At 38.8% G+C, this 27,895-nt stretch overlaps 1 protein-coding gene and 1 long non-coding RNA gene across 2 annotated transcripts in view; one reads left to right on the top strand and one right to left on the bottom strand.

Annotated features, from left to right (window-relative positions):
• RASGEF1B (RasGEF domain family member 1B) overlaps positions 1-27,895 on the top strand; it is a 200,574-nt gene that overhangs the window by 126,678 nt on the left and 46,001 nt on the right. The window lies entirely within an intron of this gene.
• LOC132537542 (uncharacterized) overlaps positions 3,803-27,895 on the bottom strand; it is a 32,365-nt gene continuing 8,272 nt past the window's right edge. The window contains exon 2 of the long non-coding RNA XR_009549009.1: positions 3,803-4,176. This is a non-coding gene — a long non-coding RNA (uncharacterized LOC132537542). The remainder of the gene's footprint in view (positions 4,177-27,895) is intronic.

Below are 27,895 nucleotides of genomic sequence, written 5' to 3'. Positions count from 1 at the left end.
TAAGAAAAACATGGGTGCATTTAGAGGGAACATGGCAAATCCATTCTCAGTTAATGGTGACTTTTTTTGTGTGTGTGTGTGAGATTTTTGTTTGTTTGTTTGTTTTGGTTTTTGCCTCTAAGGTTATTGCTGGGGCTCAGTGCCTCCACTGCTCCTGGAAACCACTTTTCCCCATTTTTTTCTTTTTTAAATTTATTTCCCCTTTGTTGATCTTATTGTTTTATTGTTGTTGTAGTTATTATTGATGTCATCATTGTTAGATAGGACAGAGAGAAATGGAGAGAGGAAGGGAAGTCAGAGAGGAGGAGAGAAAGATAGACACCTACAGACCTGCTTCAATGCCTGTGAAGTGACTTCCCTGCAAGTGGGGAGTCAGGATCCTTAAGCCGGTCCTTAAGCTTTGTGGCCACATGCACTTAACCCGCTGTGCTACCATCCGACTCCCACTTTTTCCCATTTTGTTGCCCTTGTTGTTGTTGTTATTGTTATTGCTGCTGTTGTTGGATAGGACAGAGAGAAATCGAGAGAGGAGGGGAAGACAGAGATGGGGAGAAAAAGACACCTGCAGACCTGCTTCTCCACTTGTGAAGTGACCCCCCTGCAGGTGAGGAGCCAGGAGCTCAAACTGGAATCCTTAGCTGGTCCTTGCACTTTGTACCATGTGTGCTTCACCCACTGCACTACTGCCTGGTCCCTAACGGTGGCTTTTTAGAGCTGTCAGCACTTAGTGTCCCACAGTTTCCTATTATGACAAAGCTGCTTTTGGTACATTAGACTTTCTTCCAGAAGGAATAGTAGAGAGGACACTGGATGACTAGGTAAGAAAAGGCAAACATTTCACTTATGGAAACTCTAGGGCTTCTACAAGTGCAGGAATGAAGGACAGGAAATGCTTTCCCAGGTACCTGACCTCCTGAAAGCTACTGCTGGGAGGACATACTCTGTGGGGTCAAGTGCAGGGTTAAATGGGGAGTGGGGGTGGGGGTGGAATCTAAAACCCAGGCTAGGCCTGGAAGAAATGGTAACCCTGGCCTGCCTCATTCCATACAGCCCAGTCTGTTCTCCCCAGGGCCTCCCCTCCCCCCTTCTCCACATCACACACACACACCCCCAACTCACTGTGGCATTTGGATTCTGCATCAGAAGGAGCTCTAGTCCACCCAGGCACAGCCCTCCAGGAGCACTGCCTCCTGCTGCTCTGACCCTGTACACTTGTGCTCCCCACCCCCACCCCAGGTTAATGTTAGCCACAGACAAGGCTCCCTGGCTTTTTGAAGTGTCCCTTGAACCTTTGAAGTGCTCTCTCCAAGGGGGAATAAGCACATTTCAGTCTGAAAAATGTGACACTACTTAACCCACCCCTAGGGGATTCTTCCAGGAACACCTCACATTTCAAGAAAGAGTAAATAAGTTTCTGTCAATTTAACTCACAAGTTAAATTGCCTTCTTTCCTTGCTGAGCTGGAGAAAAGAGCAACCAGGCTTCAAGCTCTCTGGGATCCACATATCAGCTTTGAAATTTCTTTTCTCATTAATGCACTGGCTTCTCTTAATCTTTTCCCCACTGCTCTTCTATACCCAAGCTATGCCAAACCAACCCCTCCTCTATGCCAGATAAAACCAACTAAACCAATCAAAAAATATATCAACCAGTCAATCTATCCAATGAGAAATACTCAGAAACAGAAGAGCATGCTGTCAGCAGATATAAGCTATATCATGACAAAATCCCAGGGGAATCAGAAAAAAATTAATAAATGAAGCATTCTGGATATATTTATTTTCTCATTTGCTTACTTACAATGTACTGCTCATTTTAGTAGCATGCTTTTTAAAAGTAATATCTATAGCATTTTCAAGATTTTTTAATTTTTCTCCCTCTTTTATGATTGCTATCATTCTAAATCTTTGTTTCTTTTTATCCTGTTTCCAAACTGGATGTTGATCAAAGAACAGTGAGAAAAAAATTAAAATAACAAGGTCAATATAACACTCATTATGTACTTACTAAATGCTGGGATGCTCTCTTTGCATGCATGATCTCACCACAGTTGCAGGACAATCTTTACCCCCTTTTCACAGGAAGAATTGAGGTTTGGAAATGTTAAACTCCTCTTGGCCTAGGAGGTTGCTCAGTGGATAGACCACATACTGAGTACAATCTCTAGCACTGCATATGAGCACTCTGACAGTGGTTTAGTCTCTCTCATAAAGTAAGTAAAACCTTTTTTTTTAAGTCTTAAAGGAAAAAGAGAGAGAGAGAGAAAGAGATTAAATAACTCAAGATCCTTTGATTTGTAAACACAAATCAACTAGGTCATTTACTCTGTAAGCACTCTTATTTTAAAGAAAAATTATCATTACTGGGTAGAGATTGAAAGAAATGGGGGCTGGGTGGTGGCGCATCTAGTTGAGCGCACATGCTACAATGTGCAATGACCTGGGTTCAAGCTACCAGCCCCCACCTGCAGAGGGAAAACTTAACTAGTAGAGAAGCAGTGCTACAGGTGTCTCTCTGTCTCTCTCCATATTTCTCCATTCCTCTCAATTTATGTCTGTCACTATCCAATAAATAAAGATAATAATTTAAAAAAGAGAGCTATTATGAGAAATGGAGAGGCAAAGGGGAGATAGAGAGGGAAAGAGAGGGGGCCGAGCTGTGGGGCACCTGGTTAAGCACACATAGTACTAAGTGCAAGGACCCATGCAAAGCTCCCGGCTCCCCACCTGTGGGGGGGGGGGCGAGGGGGACTCTTGCTTCACAACCAGTGAAGTAGGTCTGCAGTTTCCTTTTTTTCTTTTTCCTTCCCATCCCCTGCCCCTCCCAATTTCTCTCTGTCCTATCCAATAAAATGGATTTAATGGCTGCCCGGAGCAGTGTATTCATAGTGCCAGCACTGAGTCCCAGAGATAAACCTGGAGGCAAAAAGAGAGGCGGGTAAAGAGACACCTGCAGCACTACTGCTTCACCAGTTGTACACCACCCCAACAGGTGGTGACTAGGGCCTTGAACTCAGGTCCTTGTGCATTGTAACATGTATACTCAACCAGAAGCACCAGTGCCCAACCCAAAATACTCTTATAATCTTATAAAACACTGTGCCTTTTTTCATCCCTCTCATGAGAATTTGCAGATTTACATGTGTCTTGCTGAATTATTTGCTTTAAAATTTTTTCTCTGTAATTGACTCCATGGTCTAGGATAGCAGAAACCACTTCTATTTTTGTTACTACTGAGTCCTGTAGGGTTATAATACATACTGAATGAGTGAATACTGGGATGGATTAATCAATAAATGAAATATTATTTGTATAACTTCAGAATTTGAGCATTGTAGTTTAGGCAGAAAATTACTATTTAGGGGAAGTCATAGGTGACCTGCACAGTGCTATAGATATGAAACACTGAGCAGTGTTAGCTGAACTGCCAGGGTTGACCCCCAGCTCCAATTCTGCAGTTATTTGATCTTGGACAAGTAACTTAACCCCTCTGTGTCTCTCTTCCTGTGAAAATTTGAGACAGTAATAGAATTTACCTTATATGGTTATGAGACTGAGATGAATGTGTAACTTCTCAGAACAGCGCATGGTACCTAAAAAGTGTTCTATATGTGTTAGATACTGTCACTAGTCAAGAACTTATGAGAGAAAAATAGAATATGCCAGGCTAATTTCACCCAAAGATGCTTCTCAAAACAGAAAACGAGTCAATATGAGTCCATCTCGAGATTTTTCATTAGTCTGCCTTCCAACAAATTCAGGAAAAAAAACAGTGGAAAGAAATCACTCTTTAATTTTGAACATGTATTATAAATATTCTTTAAAAAATTTTTATTTATAAAATGGAAGTATTGACAAGACTGTAGGATAAGAGGGGTACATTGCCCACCCCCAGAGCTCCATATCCAATCCACTCCGTTGATAGCTTCCCTATTCTTTATCCCTCTGGGAGTATGGACCCAGGATCATTGTGGGGTGCAGATGGTAGAAGGTCTGGCTTCTGTAATTGCTTCCCCACTGAACATGGGTGTTGGCAGGTCTGTCCATACTCCCAGCCTGTCTCTCTCTTTCCCTAGTGGGGCAGGGCTCTGGGGAAGCGGAGTTCCAGGACATATTGGTGGGGTCGTCTGCCCAGGGAAGTCCATTTAGCATCATGATAGCATCTGGAACCTGGTGGCTGAAAGAAGAGTTAACATATAAAGCAGAACAAGTTGTTGACTAATCATGAACCTACATGCAAATAAATCTTCTTTTAAAATATCCAATACTCTTCCATTGGTCGTCCATTCTTTATTACTTCCCCCCTTTTACTTTTTGTCATTGGGACTTCACTGATCCAGACCAACATTTTACAGATAAGGAGAGAGAGAGAGAGAGAGAGAGAGAGAGAGAGAAAGACTCATAGCACCAAAGATTCCAGTATACTAGGGGCCAATCTTGAACTTGGGTCACTTGCATGGCAAAACAGACATAACCCAGCTGAGCTATTTCTCTGGATTTATCCCCATCCTTCTTATTTTCTTTTTTATAACCACCTCAAACTGGAGTAATACTTTGCTGTCCCTTTGAGTCTTCCCTGATCACGTCTTCCCTGTTTCTCCAGATTTTTTATGAGTAGGCTACTTTATTTTTGAGCAAGTTATTTAACTTGTCTAAGTCTCCTTTGCTCATTCATAAAATGAGACTAATTCTTCATGAAACACGTTTTGGAAATTGACTTATCAATTCACATTTCCTAAAGTCTGTCTTATTACTACATTATTTGTAGTAATAAGATATTCAGACTAGGCATTATTGATTTACATGTAAGAAGCCCTAAAACTTGATAAGGAAATAGAGAAGCTAGAACAGAGATATTTTTTACTGTGATCTGTCAGAGACATTTATGGTATACTTCTTGAATGCATTACACTGGACAAAGTACTAATAATATAGCAATAGTCATGTAACTTTAGGATTACAATACACTCACCAATATAACTGACAACCAAAGCAATAGATGCTCAGAATCAAATGAGTGAACCAAAATTCCCTTTCATTTTATTGAATTGCCTGCGAAAGAATTCATTTTCATAGCTAAAGTTATCCTATCATTGTGAGAGAGCTTCACCTCTTGTGACTCCATAGGGTACTCCAGGGAAGAAAGAGATCGATTTTTGCTTTGGAATGAATCATTACTTCAATTTCTAGTACACTTTAGCCTTGCTTTGGTTACTACTCAACAATGGCCTGTTTGGACTCTAAACAGTGTATATTTACATGTAACCTTAAACTTTGAAATCCTGTAGAACAATAACAATACAGATTGCAGGTTTTCTCAACAAGTTTTCTCTCAGGCTTTCTACCTCCTTCAGTCTGTGTTTTGGACCTGGGAGTATGAGAAGTAGGCAGAGTTTCAGTTTCATTTTTAGAGAAACTAAGTCATAAGATTGACTCGGAAATGCCACAACAAAAATAAGGATTAAGAATATCAGGGATATTTTTCCATTAAGAAATACATTTTCTTTTTAAAATTTTACATATATATGTACATATATATATATTTAATTTATTTATAAAAAGGAAACACTGACAAAACCATAAGATAAGAGGGGTACAACTCCACACAATTCCCACCACCAAAACTCCATATCCCATCCCCTCCCCCAGTAGCATATCTATTCTTTTTTTTTTTTTTTTTTTTTTTTTTTTATTTATTTAAATTTTTAATTTAAGAAAGGATTAGTGAACAAAGGCATAAGGTAGGAGGGGTACAACTCCACACAATTCCCACCACCCAATCCCCATAACCCACCCTCTCCCATGATAGCCTTCCCATTCTCTAGCCCTCTGGGAGCATGGACCCAGGGTCGTTGAGGGTTGCAGAAGGTAGAAGGTCTGGCTTCTGTAATTGCTTCCCTGCTGAACATGGGTGTTGACTGGTCGGTCCATACTCCCAGTCTGCCTCTCTCTTTCCCTAGTAAGGTGTGTCTCTGGGGAAGCTGAGCTCCAGGACACATTGGTGGGGTCCTCAATCCAGGGAAGCCTAGCCAGCATCCTGGTGGCATCTGGAACCTGGTGATTGAAAAGAGAGTTAACATACAAAGCCAATCAATTTGTTGAGCAAACATGGATCCCAAGATTGGAATAGTGGAGAGGAAGTGTTGGGGAGGTACTCACTGCAAACTCTAGTGTAATGCTGCTTTCAGGTATATATTTTGCAGTAGTTTATGGATACGTGTGCACATACGCTCTCTCTCACAGAAACTGGTATATGTCTAGGTTATGGGACTTTGTTAGAAAGTGAACTACCTGAGATGAAATTAGAGTGTACTATAAAAGGAAAGGTCTCACCCGAGTAATGAAGCTGAAGGGTTGTCACTCCACACGTGAAGTCTCTGGATACACTCTGAGGTGAAGCATGTTGAGATGGCAATCGTTGCTTTGGTTAGGTTGTGATCGGCGGATGCAATATTATTTGGTATGGAATGGGAGAAGCATACGGGAAAGTGAGCCCTATCCAAGGGTGCCAGGACTGGGGGAAGTAGGGGCTCTATAGTGAAGATGTGAGGTTCCTGCTGTCTTAGGGTTCAAAAAGACAATCAATAGTTAATATTACCCACACATTATTTGTTAATTGGGTTAACTTTGAAAAGTCCCTTTGTTATGGTTTGCTGTACAGTACCCAGTATCTTGTATATAGCTGTGCTATTGGAAGCTTCTAATCTACTTGGTCTAGGCTTTTGAGAGAGTCCGCATATCAAATACGTAGCCTATCTATTAAAAAGATTCAGTTTGTCTTTTGAGAACCTTTGAGACATACAATTGATTTCCCCCTCTCATATTAATTAACTACTGATTTATATGACTACATTTTGCTAGGAGTGTACATAAACACCATTCCCATCACCAAAGGACCGTGACCCATCCCTCCCGCCCATTCCCACCCCCCACTGGCCCAGGAAGCTACATGTCTACTCCTCACCACTGGGTTTTTACTTTGGTGCCCTACTTACAATTTGATCAGGTCCTGCTTTTAGTTTCCCTTTCAAATCTTCTAAGTCAGCTTCTGTTGATGAGTGGGATCATCCCATACTCATCTTTAACTTTCTGACTTAGTCCACTTAACATAATTCCTTCTAGCTCTGTCCAAGATGGGTCAGAGAAGGTGAGTTCATTGTTCTTGATAGCTGCATAGTATTCCATTGTGTATATATACCACAGCTTTCTCAGCCATTCATCTGTTGTTGGGCACCTGGGTTGCTTCCAGGTTTTAGCTATTATGAATTGTGCTGCTATGAACATAGGAGTACACACCTCTTTTTGGTTGGGTGTTATGGAGTCCTTGGGGTATAACCCCAGGAGAGGAATTATTGGGTCATATGGAAGGTCCATGTCTAGCCTTCTGAGGGTTTTCCAGACTGCTCTCCACAGAGGCTGTACCAATTTACATTCCCACCAGCAATGTAAAAGGGTTCCTCTGTCCCCACATCCTCTCCAGCATTTGTTGCTGCTGTCCTTTTTGATGTATGCCATTCTTACAGGAGTGAGGTGGTATCTTAGTGTTGTCTTAATTTGCATTTCTCTGACAATCAGTGACCTAGAGCAGTTTTTCATATGTTTGTTAGCCTTTTGGATCTCCTCTGTGGTGAGTGTTTTGTTCATTTCCTCTGCCCATTTTTGGATGGGGTCATTTGCTTTTTTGTGGCTAAGTTTGCTGAGCTCTTTATATATTTTGGTGATTAGTTTCTTGTCTGATGTCTGGCATGTAAAGATCTTCTCCCATTCTGTGAGGGGTCTCTCTGTTTGTTTAATAGTTTCTTTGGATGTGCAGAAGCTTTTCAATTTGATGTAGTCCCATTGGTTTGTTTCTGCTTTGGTCTTCCTTGCAATTGGGTTTGATTCATCGAAGATATCCTTGAGGTGTAGATGGGAAAGTGTTTTACCAATGTTTTCCTCTAAGTATTTGATTGTTTCTGGTCTGACATCTAGGTCTTTGATCCATTTGGAGTTGATTTTTGTTTCTGGTGAGATAAAGTAGTTCAATCTCATTCTTCTGCATGTTTCAACCCAGTTTTCCCAGCACCATTTATTGAAGAGAGCCTCCTTCTTCCATTTAATCCTTTGGGCCCCCTTATCAAAGATTAGATGCCCATAGGTGTTGGGATTTACTTCTGGGCTTTCAATTCTGTTCCACTGGTCTGTGTGCCTATTTTTGTTCCAGTACCATGCTGTTTTGATGATGATGGCTTTATAATATAGTTTAAGGTCTGGGAGTGTGATGCCTCCATTTCTGTTTCTTTTCCTCAAGATGGTTTTGGCAATTCTAGGTGTTTTCAGGTTCCAGATAAATGATTGTAGTGTTTGTTCTATTCTCTTAAAGAAGCTTGGTGGAACTTTGATGGGTATTGCATTAAATTTGTATATGGCTCTGGGGAGAATGTTCATTTTGATGATATTTATTCTTCCAATCCATGAGCATGGGATATCTTTCCATTTCTTGGTATCAGTTTCTATCTCCTTGAGTAGCGACTCATAGTTTTCAGCATACAAGTCTTTCACTTCTTTGGTCAACTTTATTCCTAGGTATTTGATTGATTTTGCTGAAACAGTGAATGGGAGTGATTTCTGGATGTCTTCTTCTTCAGATTTAGTGTTTGCATAAAGAAATGCCACTGATTTTTGTACATTGATTTTGTAGCCTGATACCTTGCTATATTGCCTAACAACTTCCAGTAATTTTCTACTGGATTCTTTAGGTCTTTCTATGTATACTATCATATCATCTGCAAATAGTGAGAGCTTGACTTCTTCCCTTCCAATCTGTATCCCTTTGATTTCTTTCTCTTGCCTGATTGCTATGGCAAGAACTTCCAATACTATGTTGAAGAGTAACGGTGACAGTGGGCAGCCCTGTCTAGTCCCTGATCTGAGGGGGAATGCTTTCAGCTTCTCTCCATTGAGTATGATGTTGGCTGTAGGTTTGCTATATATAGACTCCACTATCTTGAGGAATTTCCCATCTATTCCCATTTTTTGTAGAGTTTTGAGCATGAATGGGTGTTGGATTTTGTCAAAGGCTTTCTCTGCATCTATTGAGATAATCATGTGGTTTTTGGCTTTGCTTTTATTGATGTGATGAATGACATTGATTGATTTACGGATGTTGAACCAGCCTTGCATTCCTGGAATGAATCCCACTTGGTCATGATGAACAATCTTTTTGATGTGTTGCTGTATCCGGTTGGCCAAGATCTTGTTTAATATTTTGGCATCTATGTTCATCAGAGATATTGGTCTGTAGTTTTCCTTTTTTGTTCTGTCCCTATCAGCTTTTGGTATCAGGGTGATGTTGGCTTCATAAAAGGTGGAAGGGAGTATTCCTGTTTCTTCAATCTTATGGAATAGCTTAAGAAGTATGGGTATTAACTGTTTCCTGAAAGTTTTGTAGAATTCGTTTGTGAAGCCATCAGGTCCAGGACTTTTGTTGTTGGGGAGATTCTTAATAACGGTTTCAATTTCTTTGTCTGTGATTGGTGCATTTAGATTTTGTAGTTCTTCTTGGTTCAGTTTTGGAAGTGCATAGGTTTCTAGGAATTGTTCCATTTCTTCCAGATTCTCTAGCTTGGTGGCATATAGTTCTTTATAGAAGTTTCGCAGAATTCTCTGGATTTCTGTGGTGTCAGTTGTGATATCTCCTGTATCGTTGACAATTCTATTAATTTGAGTCTTCTCTCTTTTTTGTTTGGTGAGTCTGGCTAGGGGTTTGTCAATTTTGTTTAATCTTTCAAAGAACCAACATTTGGCTTCATTGATCTTTTGTATGGTTCTTTTATTTTCGATGTTGTTTATTTCTGCTCTAACTTTAGTGATTTCTGTCCTTCTGGTTGCTTTAGGGTTCCTTTGTTCCTCTTCCTCTAAGTCCTTGAGGTGTGTAGTAAGTTCGTTCATTTGGGCTTCTTCTTGGTGTTTAATATGTGATTGTATAGCTATAAGTTTCCCTCTCAGTACTGCTTTAGCTGTGTCCCAAATATTTTGATAGGTTGTGTCTTCATTTTCATTAGTTTCCAGGAACATTTGAATTTCCTGTTTGAGTGAGTGTCTGACCCAGTGGTTCTTAAGGAGCGTGTTGTTTAGTTTCCAAATTCTATGTCTTTTAATAATTTTCCGTTTGTTGTTAAAAGTTAGTTTTACTCCACTGTGGTCTGAGAAGATACTTGGGATGATTTCAATGCTCTTGAATTTATTGATGCTGTCTTTGTGGCCTAACATGTGGTCTATCCTTGAGTATGTGTTATGTGGATTTGAAAAGAAGGTGTATTCCAGTTTTTTGGGGTGGAGGAGTCTGAAAATGTCCAAGAGGTCTAGTCTGTCAATCTCTTCATTCAATTCTCTTATATCTTTATTGGTTCTCTTCTTTGTTGATCTGTCTAAGTGTGAGAGTGGGGTATTGAAGTCTCCCACTATTATTGTATTACTATTGATGTATTTTTGAAATTGTTTCAATAGGTGTTTAATGTATTTAGATGGTCCCTCGTTGGGTGCATAGATGTTAATAATTGTTAAGTCTTCTTGGCTGATTGATCCTCTTATCATTATGTAATGTCCTTGCCTATCTTTTATTACTTTATTTAATTTAAAATCTATCGTGTCTGAGATGAGAATGGCTGTTCCTGCCCTTTTTTGTGGACCGTTAGCCTGTATGATAGTTTTCCATCCTTTCACTTTAAGTCTGTGTTTATCTTGTTGTGACAGATGTGATTCTTGCAAGCAGCATATGGTTGGGTTATGTTTTCTGATCCATCCCCCCACCCTGTGCCTTTTGATGGGTGAGTTTAAGCCATTGACATTTATTGATATTATGGATTTAATGTATTGTAGTGCCATTGTTCTAAGAAACAATTTGTTTGCTCTGATATATTACAAGTATTATAGTGATGTTCTTGTTTATAAGAGGTCTTTTAATACCTCTTTCAGGGCCGGCTTGGTGATAGTTGCCTCCTTTAACTGTTGTTTGTCTAAGAAGGTTTTGATCCCTCCATCTAGCTTGAATGAAAGTCTAGCAGGATATATAATCCTTGGTTGAAACCCTTTTTCATTCAGGGCTCGATAGATATCTTGCCACTCCCTTCTGGCTTTTAGAGTTTGAGTTGAAAAATCTGCAGAAAGTCTTATGGGTTTTCCCCTGTATGTGACTTTTTGTTTCTCTCTTGCAGCCTTTAGGATCCTTTCTTTATCCTTACTTCTTCTCATTGTGACTATGATGTGTCTTGGTGTTTTCAGGTCTGGGTTGATTCTGTTTGGTACTCTCTGGGCCTCTTGCACCTTGATATCCTTTCTGTTATTCAGGTCTGGGAAATTTTCTTGTATTATTTCCTCTAGGATGTTTGCTTCCCCTTCCTCTCTTTCTTCCTCTGGCAGGCCAATTATACGAATGTTACTTCTTTTGAGATCATCCCATATGTCTCTGTTGTTGTTTTCAGTGTCTCTCAATCTCTTTTTAAGCTCTTTCACCTCTTTCTTAGTTTTCTCTAACTCATCCTCTGTCTGACTAATTCTGTTTTCTGCTTCTGTTAGTCTGCTTTCCCTTGCCTCAGCTTCTTTCTTCATTACAGCTATTTCAGCTTTCAGTTCTCTAATTGTCTCAAGATAATCAGTATTTTCCTTGGGGGTCTCAACTGTTGTTTCCCTAATACTGCCATTTCTTTCCTCCAATGTTGTTTTCATTTCTGTGATTAATAAGTTTATTATTGCTTGCATACTTTTCTTATCTATGGTTACTTCTGACTGATTTGTGGTTTCTTCTGGGCTCTTGTCTTCATTCATTGGGGTAGCAGTTTTATTTGTTTTTAATCTACCCATTTTTTTTTTAATTTATGTGTTTCTCTCTTTTTTTTTTTTTTAATGTTCTGTTGTTCCTCAGTTGTTGTGTTTTGAGCACAAGTAACACTGTACTAAATACCTTTATGACAATTGCACTCACCAACCTCCGGAATAACCGTAGCAACTGAAGTAAGTATTGAAGGAGTTTAATCGTTACCAGTTAGCCAAACAATTTCTCCAGTCCGTGAAAAAATAGTAACCAAATCCCAGTGAAGAAAGAGAAAAGGAAGAGAGGATAGCAAGAATAGACAGTTATGCAAATCTACTATCCAGTGTATATTCTAAGGGTAACAAGAGTGTAAAGGGAACTAGAGCAGAGATACACACATAGAGAGTCCACTCTGGGTCAGATTTCTTCCCCAAAGTAATTCAGAAATTCAGAAAGGCAAAGAAGAAAGAAGTGTATGACAAGATTAAAAAAAAAAAAAAAAAAAAAAAGAGAGAGATTGAGAGAGATAAGAGAGAGAAAAGGGAGAAGATAGGAAGAAGAGTTGTAATTAAAGAGCAGTGCGAGGAACTTCCCAAATGTGTATCAGTGAATTAAAAAAAAAAAAAAAAGGAAAAAGGAAAAAAAAAAAAAAAAAAAAAAAAAAAAACCCTGTTTGGTGGTATGGGGTATCCTGCTAGTAGCTGGTCCCAGGCACTGCTTATGGGGGGAGGGGGGGCGGCGGGAAGGATGTATGCTTGAAAATTAAAAGGAAGAAAAAAGAATTTTTTCCCCTACTCTAATTCTTAACCCAAATTAAGTTATAGAAACATCCTTGGTATGACCGTTATGGCCCCTTATTGGATGGCCTGCTAAAGGCAGAAAATCCTATTGTTTACACGAGATGTGTCCGGAGCTCAAAGGCTAACCGCTTCTGCTTCTCCGGGCGCCATCTTCCGGGAAACCCCGCCCTCCAGACTTTTTTAAAGGATTTCTCAAAAATGAACACTAGCTCCAAGTCCTTTGATCCAATGAGAGCTATACTCAAGAAGTCTTTGGATCCACCCTCAGGGTCGCGGTGGACCCTGGCAACTCCCAAGAGGCAGCCCCCGAGCTAAAGTGCTCTCTCCGGGTCCTCTGCCCGCTGCGCTCTGCAACCGGCGGAGGAGCCGCCTTCCCGGGCGGGCGGAGGACAATGCCCGGCGCACTTGCCTTGCCTGGCGCCGCCTGGGAATTCTGGAGCCCCGCTAGTCCGTGTCACCTTTGCTCTAATTGTTAACCCAAATTAAACTGTAATAACTTCTTTGGTGCCCTCCCCCTTATTGACTGGCCTGCTAAAGGCAGAAAATCCTACCTTTGCCGGCGATGCTATCAGAGCACTCGCTGTTAAGCGACTTCTCAGGCCGTCGCCATCTTACCTCTCAGCATATCTATTCTTTAACCCTCTGGGAGTATGGACCTAAGGTCATTGTGGGATGCAGAAGGTGGAAGGTCAAGCTTCTGTAATTTCTTCTTTGCTGAACATGGGTTTGTCAGGTCAATCCATACTCCCAGTCTGCCTCTCTCTTTCCCTAGTGGGGTGGGGCTTTGGGGAATCAGAGCTCCAGGACACATTGGTGGGGTTGTTTGTCCAGGGAAGTCTGGTTGGCATCATGCTAGCATCTGGGACCTGGTGGCTGAAAAGAGAATTAACATATAAAGCCAAACAAGTTGTTGACTAATCATGCACTTAAATGCTGTAATAGTGCAGATGAAGAGTTGCGGGAGGGATCTCCATTGTGTAGATAACTAGTTAATAAATATTTTTAAAAATTTAGCAGTTTAATAAATATTAAAAAATTTTAAAAAGAAAAATCCCTTTGCTAATATCTGCTGTATCATAACAACATCACCACAGTTTATGTTCTTTAATATTATTTGTATGTAGCTGTGCCATCGGTTGCTTCTGTTCTCCTTGTTCTAAGCTTTTAAGACAGTTAACATATCAAAGACTATGGTCTGTGCATTAAAAACTTTGAGACATTCTATCAATTTTTCCCCCCTTATATTAATTAAATAGTGATTTATATGACTACAAATTAATAGGTGTGTACATAAACACCATTCCCACCACCAAAAGACTGTGTCCTAGCCCATTCTCCCCCCCCCAACCATAAAGCCGAACATCCACCCTCACTCTCAACCCAGGGTTTTTACTTTGGTGCCTACTCCAAATTCAGTCAAATCCTGCTTTTAGTTTCCCTTTCTGTTCTTCTTTCTCAACTTCTGTTGATGAGTGGGATCATCCCATACTCATCTTTATCTTTCTGACTTTGCTCACTTAACATAATTGCTTCTAGCTCCATCCAAGATGGATCAGATAAGGTGGGTTCACTGTTCTTGATAGCTGCATAGTATTCCATTGTGTATATATACCATAGCTTTCTCAGCCACTCATCTGTTGTTAGACACCTGGTTTGCTACAAGGTTTTAGCTATTACGAATTGTGCTGCTATGAACATAGGCGTACACATATCTTTTTGGTTGGCTGTTATAGAGTCCTTGAGATATATCCCTAAGAGGGGAATTACTGGGTCAATGGGAAGGTCCATGTCTAGCTTGTGAGAGTTCTCCAGATTGCTCTCCATAGAGATTGGACCAATTTGCATTCCCACCAGCAGTGTATAAAAGTTCCTTTCCCCCACAGCCTCTCCAGCATTTGTTGCTGCTGTCGTTTTTGATGTATGCCATTCTCTTTTTTTAAATATTTATTTTATTTATTTATTCCCTTTTGTTGCCCTTGTTGTTTTTTATTGTTGTAGTTATTATTGTTGTTGTCATTGTTGTTGGATAGGACAGAGAGAAATGAAGAGAGGAGGTAAGACAGAGAGGAGGAGAGAAAGATAGACACCTGCAGACCTGCTTCACCGCCAGTGAAGCTACTCCCCTGCAGGTGGGGAGCCGGGGTTCGAACCGGGATCTTTATGCCGGTCCTTGTGCTTTGCGCCACCTGCGCTTAACCCGCTGCGCTACAGCCCGACTCCCTGATGTATGCCATTCTCACAGGCATACAGGTATCTCAATGTTGACTTTATTTGGATTTCTCTGACAATCAGTGACCTGGAGCAATTTTTCATATTTGTTAGCATTTTGGATCTCTTCTGTAGTGAATATTCTGTTCATATCATCTGCCCATTTTTGGATGGGGTCATTTGCTTTTTTGGTGCTAAGTTTGCTGAGCTCTTTGTATATTTTGGTGATTATTCTCTTGTCTGATGTATGGCATGTGAATATCTCCCTTTCTGCAAGGGGTCTCTTTGAGGTGTTCTGAGAGAGATTTCTTTCCTGTTTCCCTGTATTTTACCTACCTATAACCCACCTCCTTTTTAAATACCTAACCACACTAGTTCAATGTTTATCTACCCAAGTATACTCTTTTGCACTGAGAGTATATGAACATTCTACATAGGTATGTAAGTCCTTTTATTATATATTGTACTTATTATCTGATTCTGTGACTGCATTAGAACACTTCTACCCAGTTTTCTTTCTATCTTTTTTAATAAGGAAATACCGACAAAAACCATAGGATAAGAGGCATACAACTCCACAGAACTCCATATCCCATCTCCTCCCCTGTTATCTTTCCTATTCTTTTTTTTTTCTTCATGTTATAACCTTTTTTTTTTAATTGGGGAATTAATGTTTTACATTCAACAGAAAGTAAAATAGTTTGTACATGCATAACATTCCCCAGTTTCCCATATAACAATACAAGCCCCACTAGGTCCTCTGAATCCTTCTTGAACCTGTATTCTCCCCAACCACCCACCCCAGAGTCTTTTACTTTGGTGCGATACGCCAATTCCATTTCAGGTTCTACTTGTGTTTTCTTTTCTGATCTTGTTTTTCAACTTAGGCCTGAGAGTGAGATCATCCCATATTCATCCTTCTGTTTCTGACTTATTTCACTCAACATGATTTTTTCAATGTCCATCCAAGATCAGCTGAAAATGGTGATGTCACCATTTTTAATAGCTGAGTAGTATTCCATTGTGTATATATACCACAACTTGCTCAGCCACTCATCTGTTATTGGACACCTGGGTTGCTTCCAGGTTTTGGCTATTACAAATTGTGCTGCCAAGAGCATTTGTGTATACAGATCTTTTTGGATGGATATGTTGGGTTCCTTAGGATATATCCCCAGGAGAGGAATTGCAGGATCATAGGGGAGGTCCATTTCTAGCCTTCTGAGAGTTCTCCAGATTGTTCTCCACAGAAGTTGGACCAATTTACATTCACACCGGCAGTGTAGGAGGGTTCCTTTGACCCCACACCCTCTCCAGCATTTGCTGCTGTTACCTTTTCTGATGTATGACATTCTCACAGGAGTGAAGTGGTATCTCATTGTTATCTTTATTTGTATTTCTCTGACAATCAGAGACTTGGAGCATTTTTTCATGTGTTTCTCAGCCTTTTGGATCTCTTCTGTGGTGAATATTCTGTCCAAGTCCTCACCCCATTTTTGAATGGGGTTATTTGTGTCTTGTTGTTGAGTTTGGCAAGCTCTTTATATGTGTTGGTTATTAAATTCTTGTCTGATGTATGGCATGTAAAGATCTTCTCCCATTCTGTGAGGGGTCTCTTGGTTTGGATAGTGGTTTCCTTTGCTGTGAAGAAGCTTTTTAATTTGATGTAGTCCCATAGGTTTATACTTGCCTTAGTCTTCTTTGTAATTGGATTTGTTTCATTGAAGATGTCTTTAAAATTTATGCTGAAAAGAGTTCTGCCAATATTTTCTTCTAAGTATCTTGATAGTTTGTGGTCTAACATCCAAGTCCTTGATCCACTTGGAATTTAATTTTGTATTTGGTGAAATACAGTGGTTCAGTTTCATTCTTCTGCATGTTTCAACCCATTGTTTCCAACACCATTTGTTGAAGAGACTCTACTTTCCCCATTTAATAGTCTGAGCCCCTTTGTCAAAAATTAGATATCTTTCCTATTCTTTATCCCTCTGGGAGTATGGACCCAGGGTCATTATGGGGTGCAGAAGGTGGAAGGTCTAGCTTCTGTAATTACTCCCTCGCTAAACATGGGCGTTAGCAGGTCGACCCATACTCCCAGCCTACCTCTCTCTTTCCCTAGTGGGTCAGGGCTTTGGGGAAGCAGGGCTCCAGGACATATTGGTGGGGTCATCTGCTCAGGGAAGTCCAATTGGCATCGTGTTAGCATATGGAAACTGGTGGCTGAAAAAAGAGTTAAGATATAAAGCCAAACAAATTGTTGACTAATCATGAACCTAAAGGCTGGAATAGTGCAGATGAAGATTTGGGGTCTACCCAGTTTTCTAATGATGAACATTTAGTTGCCTCTAATCTTTTTTGAGGAAATGAATAATTTTGTTCACCAATTATTTCACATAATGAGTGCAACACACCTGTAGTTTATTATTTCTAAGTCAACATTGTTGAATCAAAAGGTATATGCATTTGTAATCCTCAACTACAGTGGGATTTTAATAACCTGGTGAAGTATAGAAAGAAGTGTCAATATAGTTTTAATTTACATGTTTGTCAATAAGCTTGATTAAGCATTTTTATTCTATATAAAAGCCTTTTTAGATATCATGTATTCATACCCTTTGATAATTTCCTTTTGAAATGTTGGTGATTTGTTTAAATAGAAATGTAACCGTTTATTTGCTATTTTCTAAATTCATTATAGGATTTTAATTTATTTATTTATGTACTTGCTTACTTATGTAGAGAGTGGCTAGTTTTATCTCTTGCATTTCAAGTTCCAAGTACCTTGTTTTGGCAAACCCTAACAAATCCTACATTTTCTTTTCTAGTCTTAAGATTTCACTAGGGGCTCTGTAGTGGCATACCTGGCACACATTACTATGCTCATAAACCCAGATTCAAGCCCCCAGGCAACATTTGCAGGGGATAAGCTTTCACACAGTGAAACAGTGCTGTAGGTGTCTGTCTTTCTCCATCTTACCTCTAAATATTTATCTTTATCAAAAATAAATTTCCCAAAGTTGAATTTGAAAAAAAATACCATAACTGTACACAAAATCATTCTTTCTTTTAAACCCCTCCATATGGTTGAATTTTTCTCATTATATTTGAAATAAAAACCTATTATAATGAAGGCAAACTCCCAGTCTTCCTTTCCTTCCATTATAACATTTTTAGAAGCATTTCACCAGTTCTTATAATGGCTAATGTATAAAGAAAAAAAACTGGAAATATCTGTGACAGAATTAATTTTACTCTACAGCTGAGTGACAGCTTTTTTCTTTTTCCCCTCTTAGAAGCTTGAAAATGATTCTTTTGAAATTTTCAAAATTTTGAAAAATAGTGTGGCACGTTCTGATTTCTCTACATATGCTATTAAATGAACCTAGTGGCTCCTTAGCATGTCATTTAGAAATAAAGGAAAAGCTAGTTTGAAAGAAACATGAGGCCCTCCATATGCTAGATATTAACTAACGAATAAATTAATTAATTCAGCATGCATTGTTGAGAAATTTTGAGCCAGGGATAGCACTAAGCACTGAGAATATGTCATGGCAAATAAGAAAGGTTCTCTCAAAATATGTATTCTAAACCAGTCACACTTTACCCTATGCTAAGCATGATGTGGGGAGCTTTAAGCCATTACAGAGCCTGAGTGGAGACTAGGAACTCTGGGTATAGAATTTAGGAGCAAATATCCATACCACCTGCCTTAACCCCATGTGACTCTAAGAAAGCCTGAGATGAAAACCCCTGTCTAGATTTACCTTAGGGTAGCTACAAAACCACAAGATCTTTTGAAGAGGAAGTGGTGGTGGAAATTTTGATGTGATGTAATATGACAAGGTAGCAGAGAACAATCATGCCCTGAGAGCCTGTGTTCCAGTTTAGAATATCGGACTATTAGAAAAAACTAAATGGCAACTTAAGGAAAATACTAGCCAATTCTACAAAGTGATGCTTTCTTCAGAAAAAAAAAAGCCTGTTTTTTAAAGTATTTATTCTTTTAAAAAAATCTTATGTATTTCATGAGAGACTAGATCACCACTATCTCACTTTCAGGAATTCAGACATGCAAGCCCTCTGCTCCCCACCTCCCCAACCATTGCCCCTGCCCCCCACATGACCTGGCTTATTTAAAAAGTAATGATAAGAAATGCAGAAAAACACTAGCAGTGGGCTGGGGACTGGTAGAGATTAAAAGAGAATAAAGGAATAATAACCCAACATTTAACACAGTTTGCATGCTGGTTCAAAATATTGTTGGGAAAAACAATTTTGGAAATTTCTTAAGTACTTTTATTGATCAATAATCTGTATATTTTTATTGTATTTATGTAATTATGCATTTTAGAACATGTATGCTAAGTATTTAAGGGTGGCAGTGACTTTCAAATGATTTTGAAACAGCACAAAATGAAATCACACATATAAGTAAGCAAATATAGTTAACATTTAAAAAAATTATTTATTTATTCCCTTTTGTTGCCCTTGTTGTATAGTTAACATTTTTAAAAGAGCCTGGGAGAGACTGAGGCATAGAAACTGTTGGAAGTGGTACAGTGGATAAAATGTTGGACTCTCAAGTATGAGGTCCTGAGTTCAACTCCTGATAGCACATCTGCCAGAGTGATGTTCTGGCTCTTTCTAATAAGTAAATAAATAAACAAATAAATTTAAAATAACAGTGAAATTGCTGATAATTATATTTAATTAGCTATCAATTGAGTTCAATATTCCAGATATTATGCTAGTGGCTTTATATACATGTTTCTCTTTGCATTTTCAAGAGTTATTTTTAAAACATTATACATTAAAAAACTGAAACTAACAATGATTAAACAATTTGTCCGATTTCATACTGAGCCAGAATCGAGTTGTTCCTGTTTCCATTGTGGGTGATCTTGATTGGCTTGCAGAACTGCCCCGCCCCCCTAGCAGGACATAATTTAACAGGATGCTTAGTCATGGAAATCACGTGGGCCTTGGATTTACTTCAGTTAGAACACTTTATCACTTTTTTCTTTTTATTTCTTTCTATTTTACTTGATAGGACAGAGAAAAATTGAGAGGAGAGGGAAAGACCAGGCTTGTGAATCATCTCTCCTGCAGGTGGGAATAGGGTCCTTGAACTTGGTATTGTATGTGCTCAATCAAGTGCATGACTGCCTGGCCTCCTTAAAACACCTTTTATAATGCAAATTCACCTGAAGTTTATGTGTCTGCTCTGTATACTCTGTCCTTATGATAAAACAATCTAAATTCAGGCCCATTGAATGTAAATCTTGGTTCTGTTATTTATTGTTTTGTTTTCAGGCATTTTCTTAAAACTTGACTCAGATTCCTTCTAGGAAGAGGGAGATAACATTAAGTGCTTTAGGAGTGTTCTGCAGATTAATTGAACATAGTGTACTTACATTGCACTTAGTGTATGTACATTGCACTTACTGTAACATCTGGCATATAGTAAAATACTCAATAAATGTTAATCACCCTGAGTACCACCTTTCCTTAAATTTAATTTGGATGTTCACAAATGATCCCTTATATAAAAACAAAACAAAGAGCAGGCCAGTGCTTAAAAAAGTGTGTGCTTATGGTGATTCCTTCAATCATATTCACTAACAGCTTGGCATCAGGGACCATGGCTTTGAATTCCTAAAACTTGTACAAAAAAAGAAGTCACTCAGTGCTCAAAAGCATCTGTTAGTACTTAATTTATCTATCATAGTCATTAATATATATATATATACATACATATCATAGTCATTATGATTCAGTTATTAAATGTGTGCTGGGTCTAGAAGTAATTTCTAGGTATGTTTATATTTTTCCATAATTGAATTATTTTTTCCTAAACCATTTTATTGAGGAAATAAGGGTTTACAGCAAAGTTATAGACACATGTGTACAATTTAAGATATCTTTTTTATTTCTTTTTTTTTTTTTGCCCCCTGCCCCGGGTTATTGCTGGGCTCAGTGCCTGCACCATGAATGCACTCCTCCTGGAGGCTATTTTTTTTCTTTTTTGTTGCCCTTGTTGTTTTATCATTGTTGTAGTTACTATTGTTGTTACTGATGTTGTTGTTGTTGGATAGGACAGAGAGAAATGGAAAGAGGAGGGAAATACAGAGAGGGGGAGAGAAAGACACCTGCAGACCTGCTTCACCGCTTTGCAGATACCTTTTTTTTTTTTTTTTTTTGCCTTCAGAGTTATTGCTCAGACTTGGTGCACCAGGAATCCACTGCTCCTGGAGACTATTTTTTTCCCTTTTGTTGCCCTTGTTGTTTAACATTGTTGTGGTTATTATTGTTGTTATTGATGTCGTTGTTATTGGATAGGACAGAGAGAAATGGAGAGAGGAGAAGACAGAGAGAGGGAGAACAAGATAGACACCTGCAGACCTGCTTCACCACTTGTGAACCGACCCCCCCCATCCTGCAAGTAGGGAACTGGGGGCTCAAACCAGGATCCTCAAGCCACTGGCCCTTGTGCTTTGCACCATGTGCACTTAACCTGTTTTGCTACTGCCCAACCACCCCACTCCCACACAGATATCTTTTTAAAATAAGCTTTCTTTTGCTTTTTTTTTTTTTAATATCACTTCCAGGGCTTCATTGTTTCATGCTGACTTTTTCAGTTAGAGGCAAAAATAGGGAAAGAAACCACAGCATGACGTTTCATTCCTTGCAGTGGGGACCGGACTCAAACCTAGGTCCAGGACATGGCAAAGCAGTGCACTCTGCAAGCAAACTACTTTGCCAAACCAGATGAAAATTCTTTTATTCCTATTTGTATTAGTTCATTTAGTTATGAGAAGGAGAGAAACAGACCATCACTCTGGCACATGTGGTCAAATGTGCCAACCGCATGCGTGCAAACCTGATGCTCTGTCTTCTGTGCCATCCATCTCTGAGTCACAAATTTAATATATTTTCACTGGTTTCTACAACCCAGGCAGAAAGAGTTATTTACCATCCAAGGACCACAGAATTTTATTCGAGGTGCATGGGATCAAATGAGAAAATCACAGAGATGGGAAGATATGGACAGCTCTTTCCCAGAGACAGGCAGTCTGCTCTCTCAGATTATTGTGTGTGAAAGCAGAAATGAAAGATAACATTGTCACATTTGATGGAGAACCTCAATGATTCCAATATGTCACATCACCGTCGGTTTTGAAGCAAGTGAACAATTAAAGCTCCTGAGTCACTCACTGCATATCAGCCAGTGTCTAGTATATATCCATGTGTGTGTGACCTGTGTAGGAGGTTGGGGCCGGAGGAGCACTCCACACACATAAACTATCACACATAAGTGATAGTTTCTTTAATCTCTGCATATAGTGGGGTCAGAAATGATGAGGCAAGAGAAGGAAAGTTGGAGGTGGTGTGTGTATTTGGGGCAGGGGTGTTGCTTAGAAAATGAGAGTATGTAGCCACTGATGGGTGGAGGAAAAAAGACTGAGTAAAGAAGCTAGGTGGGCTCCTCTGAGGTCTTAATCCAAAGTGGCCAAGAAAATGGAAGTGTCATGACCAGGCCTGAGACAGTCATAACAAAGAGCTGTTTGTGGGAGGTAAGAAATTTTCTAATGAAATGAACTGCCATAAAGTTGAAGACTTAAAGCTGAGAGACAAATCCCTCTTTGGCTTAAGTAAGGTAGCAATACCTTCACATATTTAACTAGTCAGTAGACATTGGCTACCAAATATAGTTGTGGGCACTTGAAGTTTTAAATAAATTCTTTGTTCCCACATACTTACATTCTAAATTATTCAATTAGACTTTGTATTCTAAGTACATCGATGGGTAATTTTAGGGAGTGAAAATATCCTTCTAACTTGTTCTTGAAATGCTTGTTCATTCTTAGAGATGACCTAGAACTAACCTGTCCTGGTTAGTTCCAATATCCAAGTTTGATTTCCATTCTTTTGGTCTTACTTTAAGGGAAGCTTTGTTTTATCCCCTTTAAACAAGGGCCCCACAATTGTTCTCAATCCCAGTAACTATGTCTCCATCTGTAACTATGATTGTTTCTCCCCTTGTTTATTATGTTTTGTCCACCTGTGTAGCAGCCCCAAGACAGCAGGAATTGCTTCTGGTTTTCCAGCATCTGACCCACATAAGATTCCCTCTCGATATATACTTGTGGGATGAGATTGACCAGTCATTTCAGTTTGTCTATAGCTGAAGATTTGTCTAAGACTTACTTTAGACCTTGGGTACTAAATTCAGTTCTGGGGAGGTCAAGATAATTGAACATGCTATATAATACACATATTTGTTGGGCAAAAAAAAAAAGTCTCAGAAATGAGATCTCCATTTAAGCTGACTCTCAAGTTTCTTTAAAGCAGCTCCAAAGCATGTACTTCTGTCATGGTACATATAGTTGCAGTCACTGCCTCTAGTGTAGGCAGAGCCCTAGGGGAAAGTGAAAGCAGATCCGAATGGCCTCTTTCAAGCATCATAATCACTATAATAATGCACACATTGAACTTGAGGGAAAAATATGTCATAATCATAAAGTTAGTGAGGTTGGGTTAAGCTTATCACATCTGGGCCTCCTCCAGCCTCTTGCTGGCTGCTGAGGTATCCAGATGGAACCAGCCTAAAGACTAACAATTAAAAAAAAGTCTTAAGATGAAGTAGCATTTGATGGTTAGAAACATCTCTGAAATCATGTAATCAGTGCCGTCACTTTACAGTGGAAGGAACTAAGATTCTGAGATGATAGCTTCTGTAACAGAGAAGCAAGTTTATCCTCTCTGTTCCTACACTGGCCAGGGTTCCTTTGAAATATTGGCTGACTGTTCTCTCCTACATGTGAGAATATTAGACTCTTCCTTAATTTACTTTCAATAAGCTGTCCTATTTTGCATTTCCTCCCACATTTTGTGCACTTTAGAACAAATTCTGCTAGGCTTTTTTTTTTTTTTTTGCAAATAACTTATTTTCATACTTGTTATAATTTCTCTAGAAGAGCTGCTGCTTAATAGGTTCAAGTGTTCCCTCTCCTTTGAAATATGATTTGCTAACTTGATAATGTGAAATGAATATATATATATGTATATGTAAGTTGTTTGCAGCTCTGAAAAAAGAAAAATTTCTGTAAAATCTGTATGAAGATTAATAGACACTAAACTTGTCAGATGAAAATTTCCTGCAGTTTGTGCCATAACAGACTTTAAAGACTGGTTTTGCTAAGACGTATAGGATTTTTCTTTCTCACCACCCAAAAGACAACACAGTTCTCACTCATTTTTATGTTACCACATGTTTTGCATCTAAAGATAACTATTACTTAACATGAGAGCAGGGGCACAGCCAACCCAAATCACAACTATTTAGAGATGTTTTCAAAACTTTATGTCCTACTTTAACTATTTTGGAAGTTGTAAGGATTTGAAAGTTAGAAAGTTTGCCTTCACTACTGCCCTTTATAACAGTGGGTATTTTCTTTTTAACTTAGGAAGTCAGGTTATATTTATAAAGACTATGCTATGAGTTCTTAAAACAAACAAAAAATTACAATAGCCAAAATTTGGAAACAAGCCAGTTGTCCAAGAACAAGTGAATATTTAAGGAAGTGTATCTGTACATAATGGAATACTATACAGCTGTAAGAAATGACAAAACATCAGGAGTCGGGCGGCAGTGCTTCGGGTTAAGCGCACGTGGCACAAAGCACAAGGACCGGCATCAGGATCCTGGTTCGAGCCCCCGGCACCCCACTTGCAGGGGGGGGTCGCTTCACAGGCAGTGAAGCCGGTCTGCAGGTGTCTATCTTTCTCTCCCCCTCTCTGTCTTCCCCTCCTCTCTCCATTTCTCTCTGTCCTATCCAACAACGACAACAACAATAATAACTACAACAATGAAACAAGGGCAACAAAAGGAAATAAATAATTAATTTTAAAAGATGAAAAAAAAAAAAGAAATGACAAAAATTATTTTCTTTTGCTTTGACATAAATGGACTACAGGGAATTATGTTGAGTGAAGCAAGCCGAAAAGTGAACAAATAGGGTAATCTCACTAATGCGGGGAATCTAAGAAACAAAGCAAAGGGCAATACAGGGTGAAAACTCAAAGCACTGTAGTCTGTTGCTACAGACTGGGGAACCTAAATGCAGGAAGGGATGAGCACAACAGGAAGTCTGGGGAATCTGTGTCCCAGGGGAGGAACAGACTGATGGTGTAGTGAAGGATGAGATGTACCCTGGTAACAACAACAGACCTGTAAATCCAAATTCCCTCAGTACAATGGCATTGAAATTGAAATATGAAAGACAGTATCATCTTATGTTTTCACTTAAAAAAAATGACAATAGAGACAGATTTTATGAAGCTAGACTTTAAACAAAGAGCTATTGCTTATTAAACATTTCCTAGGCACTGAAAAAAAAACTTAAATAGAAAGGGCTCATTATTCTGGGGAGCTTCTAGAATAAGACATTTTATTTAACTCTATATTAAGAATGTCTTATGTAGGAGGAGACAAATTCATACCTCAGTAAAGAAGAACTTATTCTTTCTTATACCTGTGTCCTTATAACATTTTCATCAGAAAGCATCTTTTTAAAATCATTAAGTAGTATAGATATATTTTACAAACTTTGTCGTGTGTGTGTGTGTGTGTGTGTGTGTGTGTGTGTGTAGTGATGTGTGTATGTAGGTATGTTGTGACAAGAGGTGGCGCACCCACTAGAGAGCACACATACCATATGCAAGGACCCAGGTTTAGGCTTCTGTCCCTATGAGTGATGAACTACAAGTGTCTCTCTCTCTCCTTCTCTATCTTCCCCTTCCCTCTCAATTTCCCTGTTGAAAGAAAGAAAGAGAGAGAGAGAGAGGGAGAGAGGGAGGAAGGAAGGAAGGGATGAATGAAGGAATGAAGGAAGGAAGGGCGAGCTACTAGGAACAGTGCATTTCTCTTTCAGGCACTGAGCACCAGCAATAACTCTGGTGGTAAAACCAAAAATAAACAAACAAACATTATTGAGGGAGTTCATTTTCGACCTTATCCATTTATCAGGTTTTTTTTTAAGTTAATAGAATTTTTTCTTGAGTACAGGAACCATCAGCACGCTAGGAGAAAAAATTATTAGAAAAGAATTAAGAGGAAGTTTATTAGAAGAGAGTATCACACCACTTCCACTCCTACCTCACCCACAAACCCTCTGTACCAAATAGAGGGTGGGGAATTTCAGAAGATTTCAGGGACTTCCAGGTTTGTAAAGATTTTCTCAATAAAAGAGAGAGGGTGGGGGTTTGGGGAGGGCTGGGAAGGAAGAGAGAGAGAAAGAATATCAAAATAGTAGTCTACACCAGATAATTCCTATTCTCCTCCAACTTTTCCCTAACTCAAAAGTAACAACCTTGCCCTTCCACCTCATTTATCTAAACCCACCTCTGAATACATGCTCTGGAAAATCTGGTGCAAATTCATGTATTTAACTTCCATTTTCCTATAGTTCTTGACAACTCTTCAGAGACAGCTAATAGGCAATTGTGTGGATAATTGTAGATTCCAAAATGATCACTCCAAGCACTAGAAACATTCTTCATATGCTAGTGGTGTTTAAAGCAGATTTCAGTTTAAAAAAAAAAATTAAACTTGTTATATGTTTACTCACCATACACACTACTGTTTGAGGAAAATATATACCATCACATTAAAAAAAAATTAAAGGGCCTCATTTTGATAAACTTAGTGAGATGCATAACATTTTTTAAAATGTTTCTTTTTTTTAGTGAGGACCTAGGTTCAAACCTCCGATCCCCACCTGTAAGAAGGAAACTTCACAAATGGTGGAATAGTGCTGCAGATATTTCTCCTCTCTGTCTCTCCATCTCCTCCTCTATCTTCTGTCTCTCATGCTCTCTAAAAAAATGGCCATTGGGAACAGTGGAGTTTCATAGGTATAGACCCCCCCAATAATAAGCCTATAAAGCAAAATAAATTTAAGATTTACTTTATTTCCGTGGACGAGTTTGGTGCTAAAGCAAATCTCTCTGGCTTCCTCTGGTGTTGGAGCCACACCCCCCATCTCATGCATGCAAGTTCTGTGCTTTTCATCAAGTCACCTGCCCAACACTTAAACAAATCTTTCATCTTTTCTCATTTTTTGTAGAGAGAAAAAGAAATCTCTCAACTTTTAACTGGCAGTTGCGCTGTAAGTGTGACTAATCAGTGGCCAGGAAAAGGTAAAGAAATAACTTTATTAGTTTACATTGCTAAAATGTAGGCTTTGAATATAGAAGTTTAGGTTTAGATAGTATCCTTGTATGAAAGTATCCAACTTTTTATTATAAAATAGATTTTTGGAGAAATTTGCAAAAAAAAATCTACATATGATAGTCATAAACATTTTTTTTTTATCTACTCTAATTCTTTCTTTATTCAAAGAATTAAACACTACACATGAAAGTTCACTTTGCTTAAGTGCACACACTACAGTGTGCTTCAAACTCCTGGTCCCCACATCCAGGAGGAAAGCTTCATAAGTGGTGAAGCAGGGATACAGGTGTATCTCTGTCTCTCTCCCTCTCTATCTTCCCCACCCCTCTCTGCCTCTAGCCAATAATAAATAAAAAGATTTTTAAAAAGTTAAAAAAAAGATAGTCCACTTTGTTTCCTATCTGCTTCCTACCTGTGCTCCTCACAGTCAGAGACAGCTGCCACCATTATGATAATGAAAGAGGATCTGTTTGCTCTATTTGTTTTATGCAGAAAATACTTTAGTATTATTTTTTCCATAACTCTGTACATAGTACAGAAGTGTTGCTTTTACTATAGAGATAATGAAGGCAGAAGAGATAATTTAATGTTAGAACACAGAATCTGCATGTCTGAGACCCCAGAGACCATAAGTTCAATCTCCAGCATTACTTTATGCCAAAGCTGAACAATATACTCTCTCTTCTTTATGTTTTTCTCTCTTTCTAAATAATTTAATAATTTAAAAAACATGAAAACATGATGACTGTGTCAGAAAGAACATTTTGACATTTTACAAAATTAAATTTCATTATCTAGAAATAAAAACTTGCTCTAACTTAATCAGTTATTTTATTCTATAAAAGAAAAGGTACACTGAATA

Source organism: Erinaceus europaeus, chromosome 3 (genome assembly GCF_950295315.1).
Source record: "Erinaceus europaeus chromosome 3, mEriEur2.1, whole genome shotgun sequence".
Classification (NCBI taxonomy): domain Eukaryota; kingdom Metazoa; phylum Chordata; class Mammalia; order Eulipotyphla; family Erinaceidae; genus Erinaceus; species Erinaceus europaeus.
Note: the sequence above shows the minus strand (reverse complement) of the source record. Positions and strands in the feature narration are given on the sequence as shown.